Source organism: Staurois parvus, unplaced genomic scaffold (genome assembly GCF_062004578.1).
Source record: "Staurois parvus isolate SC_StPar_1 unplaced genomic scaffold, SC_StPar_1.0 ptg001397l, whole genome shotgun sequence".
Taxonomy (NCBI): Eukaryota; Metazoa; Chordata; class Amphibia; order Anura; family Ranidae; genus Staurois; species Staurois parvus.
In genome coordinates this window covers 144,663-158,845 of record NW_028319193.1, presented here as the reverse complement: position 1 = coordinate 158,845, position 14,183 = coordinate 144,663, and the positions used below count along the sequence as shown (strand labels likewise).

General features: G+C 43.9%; 1 long non-coding RNA gene across 1 annotated transcript in view; it reads right to left on the bottom strand.

The window, feature by feature from the left end:
• Positions 1-8,958: 8,958 nt before the first annotated feature.
• The window catches only part of LOC149436221 (uncharacterized), a 39,730-nt gene continuing 34,505 nt past the window's right edge, over positions 8,959-14,183 (bottom strand). Inside the window, exon 2 of the long non-coding RNA XR_016308323.1 lies at positions 8,959-9,639. This is a non-coding gene — a long non-coding RNA (uncharacterized LOC149436221). The remainder of the gene's footprint in view (positions 9,640-14,183) is intronic.

Sequence of the window (14,183 nt, the reverse complement as noted above, 5' to 3'; positions counted from 1 at the left end):
GCAGAGTGAACAAAGCTCACCATTGCTCTGCCGCTACTTCATTTTCCATCTACAAATTGGAGGCAGGGAGTTGACCAGCTTGTTTTGCTTAAATTAAATAGAGACAAGTCAGGTCACCCACCTGGTTGTTCTTTCTGGCAGGGCTGTATAAATCTCAGGACTATCTGGACAGAATTTAACATTCTATGGCAGGTAAAACAGCTCCCATATGTATATAGCACCCTCCTAGTTAGCTAGGGGGAGCTAGCCAATAATTTGTTTCAGTTAGAAGGGAGAATAGTCAGAGGGGGTCAAATTTAGAGGCTGAGAGGCTCTGCAGATTGGCTCTTTGATACCTCCCCCTGATATAGAGACTTGGAGAAATCTCTAAAACTCAGTGAGCGGGGATGAGAAGGAGCTGGTCTGCACTCTTGACTCAGGAGGCTTGGCATGGTGTCAGGACAGCCCTTAAGAGTGATTGAGCCTGCTCAGTAGCAGGAGTGTTTGGGTGGAAGATGTGAGAGCAGGAGCTGGAGGGTGAAGCCTGGGAGGGGGCCTGCCTCCAGGAATGAATGTGACAGAGGGAAAGCTGAACCTCACTGGCCTTCTGAGAGAGGACCATATGTGGAGCTAAGGAAGGAGCCAGTCCAGCAGAAGGCCTGAAGGCAGCTACCAACCTGCAGCCTGCAGAAGAGGGACAGTGAATACTTCTAAATCCCCTGGAACGGAGTAGGGGAGAGGGCATTTGGGTCTGAAACCAACTAGCCCCCAGCTGGACTGTGCTTTAAGGCAGCAGAACCTAGATCCCCTTGTCCAGGGATTCCTCCAGACAGCTGGATAGAGGAGAACTATGTGGGGTTTGGGGTGATACTCCAAGACTAGATAGCTCTCCAAAGACGAGAAACCCTTCTGAGTACTTGTACATAGCTCCAGGAATTTGTTCTCAGTTTACCAGTTCCTTGGACATCTCATGTATCCCTCATTATTATCCCATGTATCCCTCATCCCCAAGTTCAAATTCCCTAATAAAATAAAAAAAAAACAAGTTCAAGGACTGTTTACTGTCTCTGGAGTGCAAGTTCTGATGGGAATGTGTGTTGCCTGGCTGTGCAAGGCTATAGGGGGACCCAAATCTTCAGCAACTCCTAAGGGGTAGTGCTCAACAGCATATTTAGTTAATTTCCTAGTGTTTCTTTTGTCACTCTGCAGATACCGGCCACTTCCCTAGCGGGCTCTGAAAAAAGAAAAAAAACTCTGTTCCCTGGCAAACGCTCTGTTTCATACCTTTTGGATTTCTTGGCCCCACCCAGCAGTGATTGAGGAATGCTCTTCTCTTGGATTGATTATTATACAAGCTAGCTTTCCCGAACCTTGCAGTGCGTGTTTACTTTTTTAAAATAGTAACAAAGCTACACTTAGATGGCAGCACCCTCTCCTTTTTGTTTATGTGCACTAGAGTTCTTCACGATCCTGGTTTAAAAAGAGCTCTAACCATCAACAAGCGGTTGAACTGTTTATACCTGCTTCTCATTAAGACTTTTTACCACCTAAGGGGATATATTTTTATTCAGTTCAAGTAATACTAAATTTTTTGCGCATTGGTTTTACGTGCTTTTGAGATTTATATATTTTTTTTTAATATATATGTGTTAACATATACACTGTGTGCATTAGTAATATATATACACACATATACATATATACACACATATATATACATACATACATACACAGTTGTGCTCAAAAGTTTGCATACCCTGGCAGAAATTGTGAAAGTTTGGCATTGATATTGAAAATATGACTGATCATGCCACAAAATGCTCTTTTATTGAAGGATGATGATCATAGGAAGCCATTTATTATCAAAAAGTTGTTTGGCTCCTTTTTAAATCATAATAATAACAGAAATCACTCAAAGGGCCATGATCAAAAGTATACATACCCTGGAATGTTTGGCCTTGGTACAGACACACAAGGTGACACACACGGGTTAAAATGCCAATTAGAAGTTAAGGTCCCACATCTGTGGCTTTTTAAATTGCAATTAGTGTCAGTGTATACATAGTCAATGAGTTTGTTAGCTCTTACATGGAAGCACTGACTAGTCTAGATACTGAGCCATTGGGATCAGAAAAGAACTGTCAAAAGTCCTGCATAACAAGGTAACCAGGGAACCCAGAGGAAACCCACGCAGGCACAGGGAGAACATACAAACTCCAGGCAGGTAGTGCCGTTGTCGGGATCTAAACCGATAACCCTAGTGCTGCTAGGTGGAAGTGCTAACCACTTCACCACTGCTGCCCCACTATATACAATACATATATATTTTATATACAATGTTGTGTATATATATATATATATATATATATATATATATATATACATATATACATATACACACACTTTATATATACTTTATATGTCCCAAGAAGGTCACTACACTGCACAACAATGTAAAAACAGTTACAAACACCCATACATACATACTTTTTGTCCATTGACTTCATAGAAAGGCCTCTGATGGAGTCAATGAATGAAACACATCAAGCATGCTGGAGCTGGTGTATGTAACTGTTTGTACTTTGTTTTAAATAAATGGGAGTTAAACTATGCTGGTTTTATTTTTGTTTGAAACCTCGTGACTGTGTATCAAATTCCTGCCTAATATACTGAAGGAGAGGTGGAAAGTCCCAGGTAAACTGAAGTTGTAATCCCATCTATCTGTGCTGGTGTGGAGATTAAGAGCAACCAATGAGCTAAGAGGAACAGCATGGGGCAAATGTTGTTACTGGAGTCTTACCTGGAGAACTGAGGCTGTAACACACACAGTCCTAGACTTTCAGAAATGATGAATCTGATGCAGGATTTCTTAACCAGGATTTCATGGAACCCTAGGATTCCTCCAGAGGTTGCTAGGGGTTCCTTGAGCAATGAGAAATGTCCGACTCTCAGATAAGTTTCCACTGACACCATTGATCTTTTTAGCTACCTGTAAGGAGGTAATTCTTACCAATGACCACAAGTGTAAGGAGCATTCTTCCCACCGACCATCACACTAATGTATCATGAGATGCAGAAATAGTCATTTTTGGCAGGGGTTCTCTGAGATCATAAAGTTATTTTAAGGGTTCCTCTTTTGTTGAAAGGGTTGTGAAAGGTTGATCTGATGGATATTTATGTACAGTGGGGCAAAAAAGTATTTAGTCAGCCACCAATTGTGCAAGTTCTCCCACTTAAAAAGATGACAGAGGCCTGTAATTGGCATCATGGGTAGACCTCAACTATGAGAGACAAATTTAGAAAAAAATCCAGACAATCACATTGGCTGATTTGGAAAGAATAATTTATTTGCAAATTATGATGGAAAATAAGTATTTGGTCACCTACAAACAAGCAAGATTTCTGGCTCTCACAGACCTGTACCTTCTTCTTTAAGAGGCTCCTCTGTCCTGCACTCATTACCTGTATCAATGGCACCTGTTTGAACTTCTTATCAGTATAATGACACCTGTCCACAACCTCAAACAGTCACACTCCAAACTCCACTATGGTGAAGACCAAAGAGCTGTCAAAGGAAACCAGAAACAAAATTGTAGACCTGCACCAGGCTGGGAAGACTGAATCTGCAATAGGCAAGCAGCTTGGTGTGAACAAATCAACTGTGGGAGCAATAATTAGAAAATGGAAGACATACAAGACCACTGATAATCTTCCTCGATCTGGGGCTCCACGCAAGATCTCACCCTGTGGGGTCAAAATGATCACAAGAACGGTAAGCAGAAATCCCAGGACCACACGGGGGGGACCTAGTGAATGACCTGCAGAGAGCTGGGACCAACATAACAAAGGCTACCATCAGTAACACACTACACCGCCAGGGACTCAGATCCTGCAGTGCCAAACGTGTCCCCCTGCTTAAGCCAGTACATGTCCGGGCCCATCTGAAGTTTTCTAGAGAGCATTTGGATGATCCAGAAGAGGATTGTGAGAATGTCATATGGTCAGATGAAACCAAAATAGAACTGTTTGGTAGAAACACAACTCGTCGTGCATGGAGGAGAGAGAATGCTGAGTTGCATCCAAAAAACACCATACCTACTGTGAAGCATGGGGGTGGCAACATCATGCTTTGGGGCTGTTTCTCCGCAAAGGGACCAGGACGACTGATCCATGTACAGGACAGAATGAATGGGGCCATGTATCGTGAGATTTTGAATGCAAACCTCCTTCCATCAGCAAGGGCATTGAAGATGAAACGTGGCTGGGTCTTCCAACATGACAATGATCCCAAACATACCGCCCGGGCAAGGAAGGAGTGGCTTCGTAAGAAGCATTTCAAGGTCCTGGAGTGGCCTAGCCAGTCTCCAGATCTCAACCCCATAGAAAACCTTTGGAGGGAGTTGAAAGTCCGTGTTGCCCAGCGACAGCCCCAAAACATCATTGCTCTAGAGGAGATCTGCATGGAGGAATGGGCCAACATACCAGCAACAGTGTGTGCCAACCTTGTGAAGACTTACAGGAAACGTTTGACCTCTGTCATTGCCAACAAAGGATATATAACAAAGTATTGAGATGAACTTTTGATATTGACCAAATACTTATTTTCCACCATAATTTGCAAATAAATTCTTTCCAAATCAGCCAATGTGATTGTCTCGATTTATTGTCTCATTTTGTCTCTCATAGTTGAGGTCTACCTATGATGCCAATTACAGGCCTCTCTCATCTTTTTAAGTGGGAGAACCTACACAATTGGTGGCTGACTAAATACTTTTTTGCCCCACTGTATATATGAAAGTGTGGCTATTGGAATACTGTTACAGTTATCTGGTAACCTAGGAGTGGGTGAGCTGCAACTGGATGGTAATATATTGATTAATATTGAAAATTGTGAACCGATCAGTGTCATCTGACTGGCCAGAATACATCTGCAAAAAGTTAGTTAAAAAAATAAGCAGGTCAATAGGGGCCTGAAGGAGGGTATGAGGTTCCCTGTAAGAGCAGAGTTAGGCTTTAAAGGCCCATTCTGGGCTAAAACTCTCCTTACCTTATGAAACCAGATATACAGAACTCACCTGAGCCCCTCCTTCTCCCTCCTGGTGTCTCACCACTGCTAGCTCCAGGTGCTGTGTGCCCTGCTCCACGCGGTGTGCCCTGTGCCCTGCTGTGTGGCCCATGCCTTGCTGTGAGCCCATTGATGTGCCCCATGTTCTGCTGTGTGCCCCGTGATGTGCCCCATGCTCTGCTGTGTGCCCTATGATGTTCCCCGTTTTGCTGTGTGCCCCATGTTCTGCTGTGTACCCTGTGATGTGCCCCATGTTCTGCTAAGTGCCCTGTAATGTGCCCCATGCCTTGCTGTGTGCCCCATGATGTGCCGTGTGTCTTGTGATGTTCCCCATGTTCTGCTGTGTTCCCTATGCCCTGCTGTGTGCCCTGTGATGTGCCCTATGTTCTGCTGTGTGCCCAGTGTTCTGATGTGTGCCTCATGTTCTACTGTGTGCTCCATGATGTGCCCTGTGTTCTGATGTGTGTCCCATGTTCTACTGTGTACCCCATGTTCTGCTGTGTAACCCATATGTGCTCCATCTTCTGCTGTGTGCCCCATGATGTGCCCCCTGTTCTGCTGTGTGCCCCATAATGTGCCCCATGTTCTGCTGTGTGTCCCATGATGTGCCCCATGTTCTGCTGTGTGCCCCATGATGTGCCTCATGTTCTGCTGTGTGCCCCATGATGTGTCCCATGTTCCATTGTGTATCCTGTGATGTGCCCCATGTTCTGCTATGTGCCCTGTAATGTGCCCCATGCCTTGCTGTGTGCCCCATGTTCTGCTGTGTTCCCTATGCCCTGCTGTGTGCCCTGTGATGTGTCACATGTTCTATTGTGTGCCCCATGATGTGCCCCATGTTCTGCTGTGTTCCCCCATGATGTGCCCCGTGTTCTGCTGTGTGCCCCATGATGTGTCCCATGTTTTGCTGTGTACCCCATGCTCTGCTATGTGCCCTGTAATGTGCCCCATGCCCTACTGTGTGCCCTGTAATGTGTCCCATGTTCTACTGTGTACCCCATGTTCTGCTGTGTACCCCATATGTGCTCCATCTTCTGCTGTGTGCCCCATGATGTGCCCCATGTTCTACTGTGTGCCCCGTAATGTGTCCCCTGTTCTGCTGTGTGCCCCATGATGTGCCTCATGTTCTGCTGTGTGCCCCATGATGTGCCCCATGTTCTGCTGTGTGCCCCATGATGTGTCCCATGTTCCACTGTGTATCCTGTGATGTGCCCCATGTTCTGCTATGTGCCCTGTAATGTGCCCCATGCCTTGCTGTGTGCCCCATGTTCTGCTGTGTTCCCTATGCCCTGCTGTGTGCCCTGTGATGTGTCACATGTTCTATTGTGTGCCCCATGATGTGCCCCATGTTCTGCTGTGTTCCCCCATGATGTGCCCCGTGTTCTGCTGTGTGCCCCATGATGTGTCCCATGTTTTGCTGTGTACCCCATGCTCTGCTATGTGCCCTGTAATGTGCCCCATGCCCTACTGTGTGCCCTGTAATGTGCCCCATGTTCTGCTGTGTTCCCTATGCCCTGCTGTGTGCCCTGTGATGTGCCCCATTTTCTGCTGTGTGCCTCATGTTCTACTGTGTGCTCCATGATGTGCCCTGTGTTCTGCGGTGTGCCCCATGTTCTACTGTATGTCCCATGTTCTGCTGTGTGCCCCATATGCGCCCCATGTTTTGTTGTGTGCCCCATGATGTGCCCCATGTTCTACTGTGTGCCTCATAATGTGTCCCCTGTTCTGCTGTGTGCCCCATAATGTGTCCCCTGTTCTGCTGTGTGCCCCATGATGTGTCCCATGTTCCGCTGTGTATCCTGTAATGTGTCCCATGCCTTTCTGTGTGCCCCATGATGTGCCCTATGTTCTCCTCTGGGTCCTGTGATGTTCCCCATGTTCTACTGTGTGCCCCAAGATGTGCCCCATATTCTGCTGTGTTCCCTATGCCCTGCTCTGTGCCCTGTAATGTGCCCCATGCCCTGATGTGTGCCCTGTAATGTGCCCCATGTTCTGCTGTGTGTCTTGTGATGTTCCCCATGTTCTGCCGTGTGCCCCATGATGTGCCCCATGTTCTGCTGTGTTCCCTATGCCCTGTGATGTGCCCCATGTTCTGCTGTGTGCCTTGCGATGTGCCCCATATTCTGCTGTGTGCCCTATGCCCTGCTGTGTGCTCTATGATGTCCCCCATGTTCTGCTCTGTGCCCCATGATGTGCCCCATGTTCTGCCCCCTGTTCTGCTGTTTGCAGCATGATGTGCCCCATGTTCTGCCGTGTGTCCTGTGATGTTCCCCATGTTCTGCTGTGTGCCCTGTGATGTGCCCCATGTTCTGCTGTGTGCCTCATAATGTCCCCCATGTTCTGCTGTGTGCCCCATGTTCTGCTGTGTGCTCTATGGTGTGCCCATGTTCTGCTGTTTACCGCATGATGTGCCCCATGTTCTGCTGCTTGCCCCGTGATGTGCCCCATGTTCTGCTGTGTGCCCCATGATGTGCCCCATGTTCTGCTGTGTGCCCCATGTTCTGCTGTGTGCCCCATGATGTGCCCCATGTTCTGCTGTGTGCCCCGTGATGTGCCCCATGTTCTGCTGTGTGCCCCGTGATGTGCCACACGTTATTCTGTATGCCCCATAATGTGACCTGCTGCCCCTTATGTAATGTGCCCTATTGTGCCCCATAATCTGCCCTGCTGTGCTGCCCATGTAATGTGCCCTGCTGTGCTGCCCATGTAATGTGCCCTGGTGTGCCCCATAATGTGCCCTGCTGTTCCCTGTACACTGCTTATCTCAAGTTAAACACAGAATTGAGCAACAACAGAACAAATTTCATATTTTTTTCTATTATTTAATGCTATTTCTTAAAATAATTGTTGTCATATCACAGCTCGCTAAACACTTTTTAACCACTTGTTGCTCACCTGCACTGTACTGCGGGAGGGTGTCAGTGGCTGCAGGAACAGCAATATACTGGTACATCGCCACCTGCTTCCGGGTTTAGGAAGCCCACCCGGCACCCACTGTTATTACACAGCGGGAGCCTGTCAGCAAGTCCTCGCCAATGATTCACAGCTAGGATCTGCTGATTGGCTGTGTGCAATCACAGCCCAGAACTCTGTGTTGGTAAACAACACAGAGCTTTGTACAGAGGAAGCAATCTGTCAGTTTCTCATGCCTGTAAGGCAGGGATGAGAAGCTGAGAGATCAGTTAGTAAAAGCAGCACACTGTACACACATTACACATAATTAGGCACATATTTAACCCCTGTCAGTTCCCCCAGTGTCAGTTAGTGTCAGATTGCCCCATGAAATATCATAGCCCCAGTGTAAATCGCTGATCACTGCCATTAGTAAAAAATAAAATTCTAGTATAGTTACCATAATTTGTAGACGCTATAACTTTTGCGCAAATCAATCAATATACGGTTTTTGGGATTTGCTTTTATCAAAAACGTAGCAGAATACATTCTGGCCAAAATTTTTAAAGTAATTTGATTTTTTTTTTACATTTTTATTGGATGAGTTTTATAATAGAAAGTAAAAAATATTGTGTTTTTTTCCATAATTTTTTAAATATTTTTTCATTTATAGAGCAAAAAATAAAAAACCCAAAAGGTAATCAAGTACCACCAAAACTCTATTTGTGTAAAAAAATTATAAAAATATATATATATATATATATATATATATATATATATACACTGAATAGCAAAAAAAAGTCCTAGTAATGAAGGGGGTAAGCATTTACAGCAACAGTTTCTTTTTTCTTTTGGGATAAAGGTCTTACATAAATGAGTAAAATCTGATCATTGTAAGCACCCGTCAGTGCTAAATCATTTGTCTCAACCCTCTAACTGACATTTTTGCTGGACAGCTTGGTCTGTTAACGGAATTGAAAATAAATGGAAAAAAGCCTAAAAAAGAAAACTAATGCAGCCACCACATTTACAGATTGGTAGATTGTAATATATTACATTTTTGCTTCTGGGTTTCAATATGCTTTAAATAATAGCAACATGAGCTGCTATCTTTTCATTTTCTACTTGGGGGGAAAAAAGTCTTGCTCATTTGGATTCACTGTATGTCCTTTTTTTGTATCTTTTTTTTTTCCACGCACAAACACGGATAAATCTCACATGCTGCTTTTTGTGTAGTTTTCAAATGCAGGATGTTTCCGCCAGATAAAACATTTCATCATGATAAAAGTGCTTTCGCAAAGACAGTGTCCCAGGTGGTACTGCCAACTGCTATAATCCCTTGATTAAGAATATGTATTTGGCCCAGGATGCTGTTAGTCCTGAATGTGGAGACGGTTGTAAACGTTATTCTTTTAACATCACCCCCGAAAAAAAAAAAAAAAAAAAAAAAAAATGACATCTTTAACGGTATGCGCTATCCACAGATAATACGATTTTACTTATTCACCGAGCCTTTCAAGGAGACATCCAATTTAGATAGCGCACCGCAAGGCACCGCATCCCCCAAAGAATTGCTTCGGGAATATTTGTAATATATCCGTTTGCCGTTTTCTCACAGCGGCGCACAAATCTACGGAGGTAAAGCTATTTTGTGTGTTCAGCATGGATTCCCGACACAATGTAATATACTTTTTCATTTCCTTCTGTAAAAAAAAAAAAAAGATGTAATGTCTGTATTTTTTCATCATTATGTGTATACAATAATTCTACTCATTATACAGAATCTACTGAAGTCACAAAGTTTTCTGATGGCATTTCAGATTTTTTTTGTGTATTACTATCTGCCTTTTTATTTCTTGCAAACTGAACCTGTCATTAGCTTGGCTCCCAACTGTCTCCTCTTTTAAAGCGGAAAATCTTATTTTGGAATCAAGTCCACCTGTCCTTTTCAGGACAAATAAAAAGGGTCAGCCTACCTAATGCTCATAGATAAAGCAGAATGAAACCCAAAAAGCAAACATTTATTATTTTGCAGCTTAGCAATTCTTAGATATGATGGCTGCATTTGTTTTCTTTTTTAGGAAAACAAACAGAGGGTGCACTGTCCCAATGCATTACCGTAAAAAAAACATTTATTGAAATAATAAAAATAGGTATCGTACTCACAAATGACATAAATGTGAAAGGCACATCATAAAGAACAGCACTGTCCAATCCACACTATTGCAATGGGAACCCTGGATTGCCAACAGGCTAATGCATTTCGGGGATTTGCCTCTTCGTCTGAGGATGAGGCAGTGCTGTTCTTTATAATGTGCCTTTGACATTTATGTCATTTGTGAGCACGATACCTATTTTTATTATTTCATTAAATGTTTTTTACGGTAATGCACTAGGACTGTGCACCCTCTGTTTGTTTTCTTTATATCCAGTGCATTTGGACTACCCCAGTCTGTTGACGGCAGCAAGAAGTGCGCATTCCAGGACATCCGAGATGTAGCCATAGCCCAAGCTGAGTCCATCCCCAAGCGCAGGAGTATTTGGGTTTGCTGTTTTTTGTTTGCTTTTTTTAGGCCTTCTTTCTTCTGTTTTCATCTTTTGAACCAGCTAGGAAGTCTAAGAAGCCATTAAGAGCTGTTTTTCAAATGCACAAGCTCTGCAGAAGAATGTATCAATTTGCATGGATGAGACAAACCACTTAACACTGGCAGGGGCAATTAAAATGATCAGCTTTTATTTATTCATGCAAAACCTTTAGCCTAGGTTCACATTAATATGGTGCAGGAAACACCGCAATCTGTACGGGTTTCCCACACCACATTTCAATCGCATTGCCCTTGCGATCTGCTGTGGGTGTCAATTTCAGCCCATTCAAAATGAAAGGGCTTAAATCGCACCACTGAATCACATGTGAATTGCACAGAAACGCTGGAATTTGGCTTCCATGTGTTAGTGTATCTAATTCTGTTAGTACATCTAACACTCCCCTCGCCTCCAGACTGACAATGCTGCGCCTCCTATCCCTTTCCTCCAATGTTGAGTTTCACTAAGCCTGGGTTCACATCTGTGTGGGTGGTGCCGCTGCGGATATGCACAAAAATCTGTGCAGCCGCCCCACCCGCACAGAGAAATTCGGCCTGCGAGTGCACTCAATATGGTTTTATCGATCGAGAGAGAGAGAGAGGGGGGGTAGAGAGAGAGGGGGGTAAAGAGAGAGAGGGGGGGTAAAGAGAGAGATCAAGGAGGGGTAAAGAGAGAGATCGAGGAGGGGTAAAGAGAGATCAAGGAGGGGTAAAGAGAGATCGAGAGAGAGATCGAGAGAGGGGAGAGAGAGATCGAGAGAGGGGAGAGAGAGATCGAGAGAGGGGAGAGAGAGATCGAGAGAGGGGAGAGAGAGATCGAGAGAGGGGAGAGAGGGATCGAGAGAGGGGAGAGAGGGATCGAGAGAGGGGAGAGAGGGATCGAGAGATGGGGGAGAGGGGGGAGAGAGAGAGAGAGAATCGATCAAATTAGTGCAGCCAAAAATATACAAATAAGAATTATATAAATAAAACAAACATGCATATATATATATAAATAATATACAGTACATCTAATCTCTCTGGTAATGTTAGCTGTGTAAAGTCACGTTAAAAACGTGAGTCTTTCAGCGTTTTTTAGAGTTTTGGCATTAGCGTTTAGTGGCGTTTTTCGCGTTTGAGATTTTTCGCTGTTTTTTTTTACCAAAGAAAAATTTTTTTTTTTGCTCAAAAAAAAGTCCAAAAACACCGGTTTGCCATGATTTTGCGTTGCCAGCCAGCGTTTTACCGCATTTTTACATGTTTCTCAGCGTTCGAGTGTTTTTACAGCTAAAAAAACTCCTCTAGAAACCCACTAGTTCTGGGTTTTTCTTCTAGCCAAAAAACACCCCAGGCAAAAAAAAAACGCTGATTACAATCTATGTGTGTATGGACACATAGGATAACATGCTGGGGGGTTTACTGGCTGTAGAAAAAAACGCCAAAAGCCAAAAACAGCCACTGTAAAAACGTCCCGTGTGCATGAGGACTTCTAAGCGACTGGTGGCATCTATTTCCTGGGACACAGCGAAAGGAAATTATATTGTTCCTTCCACTGTGTGACGCCAGAAACTGGAAGCAAGGAGGATTTTGATAGTTCTGATTTTGGTCTCATGTAAACAAGCTGTTTCTGGCTTGAACATATATCTGATCAAATCGATCTTGGTTTGATCAGATGCTTTGGAGACATGTGCCGTCTAACAGACCCCGGATCTCTCCATAAATATGACATGTCATGGTCTGAGCTATCACGAGGGAAGGTGTTCAGCCCTTCTGATAGCAATAAAATAGATTAAAAATAAAAAAATAAAAAAAATAACAAAATAAAAACATTTTAAAGCGCCCCCATTCTCTTGCTCATAGGTCCCGCATTTGAGTTATCGTTGCGAACGTCAGAGCGAGGGAAATCATTTTAGTACAAGACCTCCTCTATATTTCTAAACTGGTAACCTGTAATGGCTTTTAAGGCGTTGCCTATGGAGATTTTTAGGTACCTAGTTTGGCGTTTTTCCATGAGTGGATGCAATATTAATTTTAAAGTCTTATATGTTTAATATCTATTTACTAATACTGACATTCAATGGCCACATCAGAGGGGTCCAATGGCCACATCAGACGGCTCCAATGGCCACATCAGACGGCTCCAACGGCCACATCAGAGGGCTCCAACGGCCACATCAGAGGGCTGCAACGGCCACATCAGACGGCTCCAACGGCCACATCAGAGGGCTGCAACGGCCACATCAGAGGGCTCCAACGGCCACATCAGAGGGCTCCAACGGCCACATCAGAGGGCTCCAACGGCCACATCAGAGGGCTCCAACGGCCACATCAGAGGGCTCCAACGGCCACATCAGAGGGCTCCAACGGCCAGATCAGAGGGCTCCAACGGCCAGATCAGAGAGCTCCAACGGCCAGATCAGAGAGCTCCAACGGCCAGATCAGAGAGCTCCAACGGCCACATCAGAGGGCTCCAACGGCCACATCAGAGAGCACCAATGGCCACAACAGAGAGCTCGGAGGGCCACAGGTTGAGCACCCCTACTGTAAGCTTTGGCATCCTCATACACACTGTGATCAGCCATAACTTCAGGTTACTGTCCTTCAATACATGTGCTTTATTGCTCTGTGTTGCAGCTTCTATAAAAGGCGATCTTTTGTTTCTTTACGCCTAACCATTACTTATGTCTTTGTAAAGATGTTGTTTTATGGTGCATGATATCGCTGCAATATAATTTTTCATTGCCTAGATTTTTGGAGAAAAGAAAGCCCGCAGTGACTTTATGTAACTTTCTGGGCCTGAAGCATACATGACATCCTCCCAAAACAATTCCTCCCAAACAATATCTTTTATAAACCTCCAACGGCATGATTTCCCCTCTTTTCGCACATTAAAAAAAAAAAAAAGTTTCCTCCTTTTTTTGTTTGTTTAAATAAGCCGTTTGGAAGAATAAATTGTTGTACCAGCTCCTCTATTGTACTGAACTGGCTTACCCTAGGTTCACAGCTAAGCGTTTTTTACAGCGTTTTGTAGAAATGTTCAGCAATCCATTTAACATGATTTCCTATGGGTTCACATCTCCGCGTTTTCACCCAGTGTGTTTTTTGGAAAGGGTCAGGGACTTTTTTTAAATGCAAAAAAAGTAGCATTTTTGGTTCTATAGACTTCAATGGAAACTCTGCAGAAAAGCATGTAGTGCGTTGTTTGCCACGTTTTTGATGCATTTTGCGTGCAAAAATGGTACGATACCGGATTGTATGATTTTCAGTTAACCAGTGCATTAATCGTCCAAAAATACAATACAAATACATTACATTCTTCAGAATTTTTCTTTAGTAACCTCTTCACTTTTGATGTGAGAGTAGCATGCAAAAAGTAAAGGATGATTCGGATGAACAAATGCAAGTTGCCTAGAAATGTTCAGTCATCCAGATTAATTTCCAGCCATTAAGGCCTGATGTGGTCCAGTGCATTTTTTTATGCATCAAAAACACATGGGCAAAAGAGTTTCAACAGCATAGCTCACACCAGTGCGGTCAGTTCCAGTATATTCCAGAGCAGAAAAAAGAACATGCAGCATTTTTTCTGCACTGAACTATACTGGAATGCGGCAAAATGCATCAAAAGCACACTGAAACGCATCTAAGTGCATCAAAAATGCAACGGAACACATCACATAACAAACAAA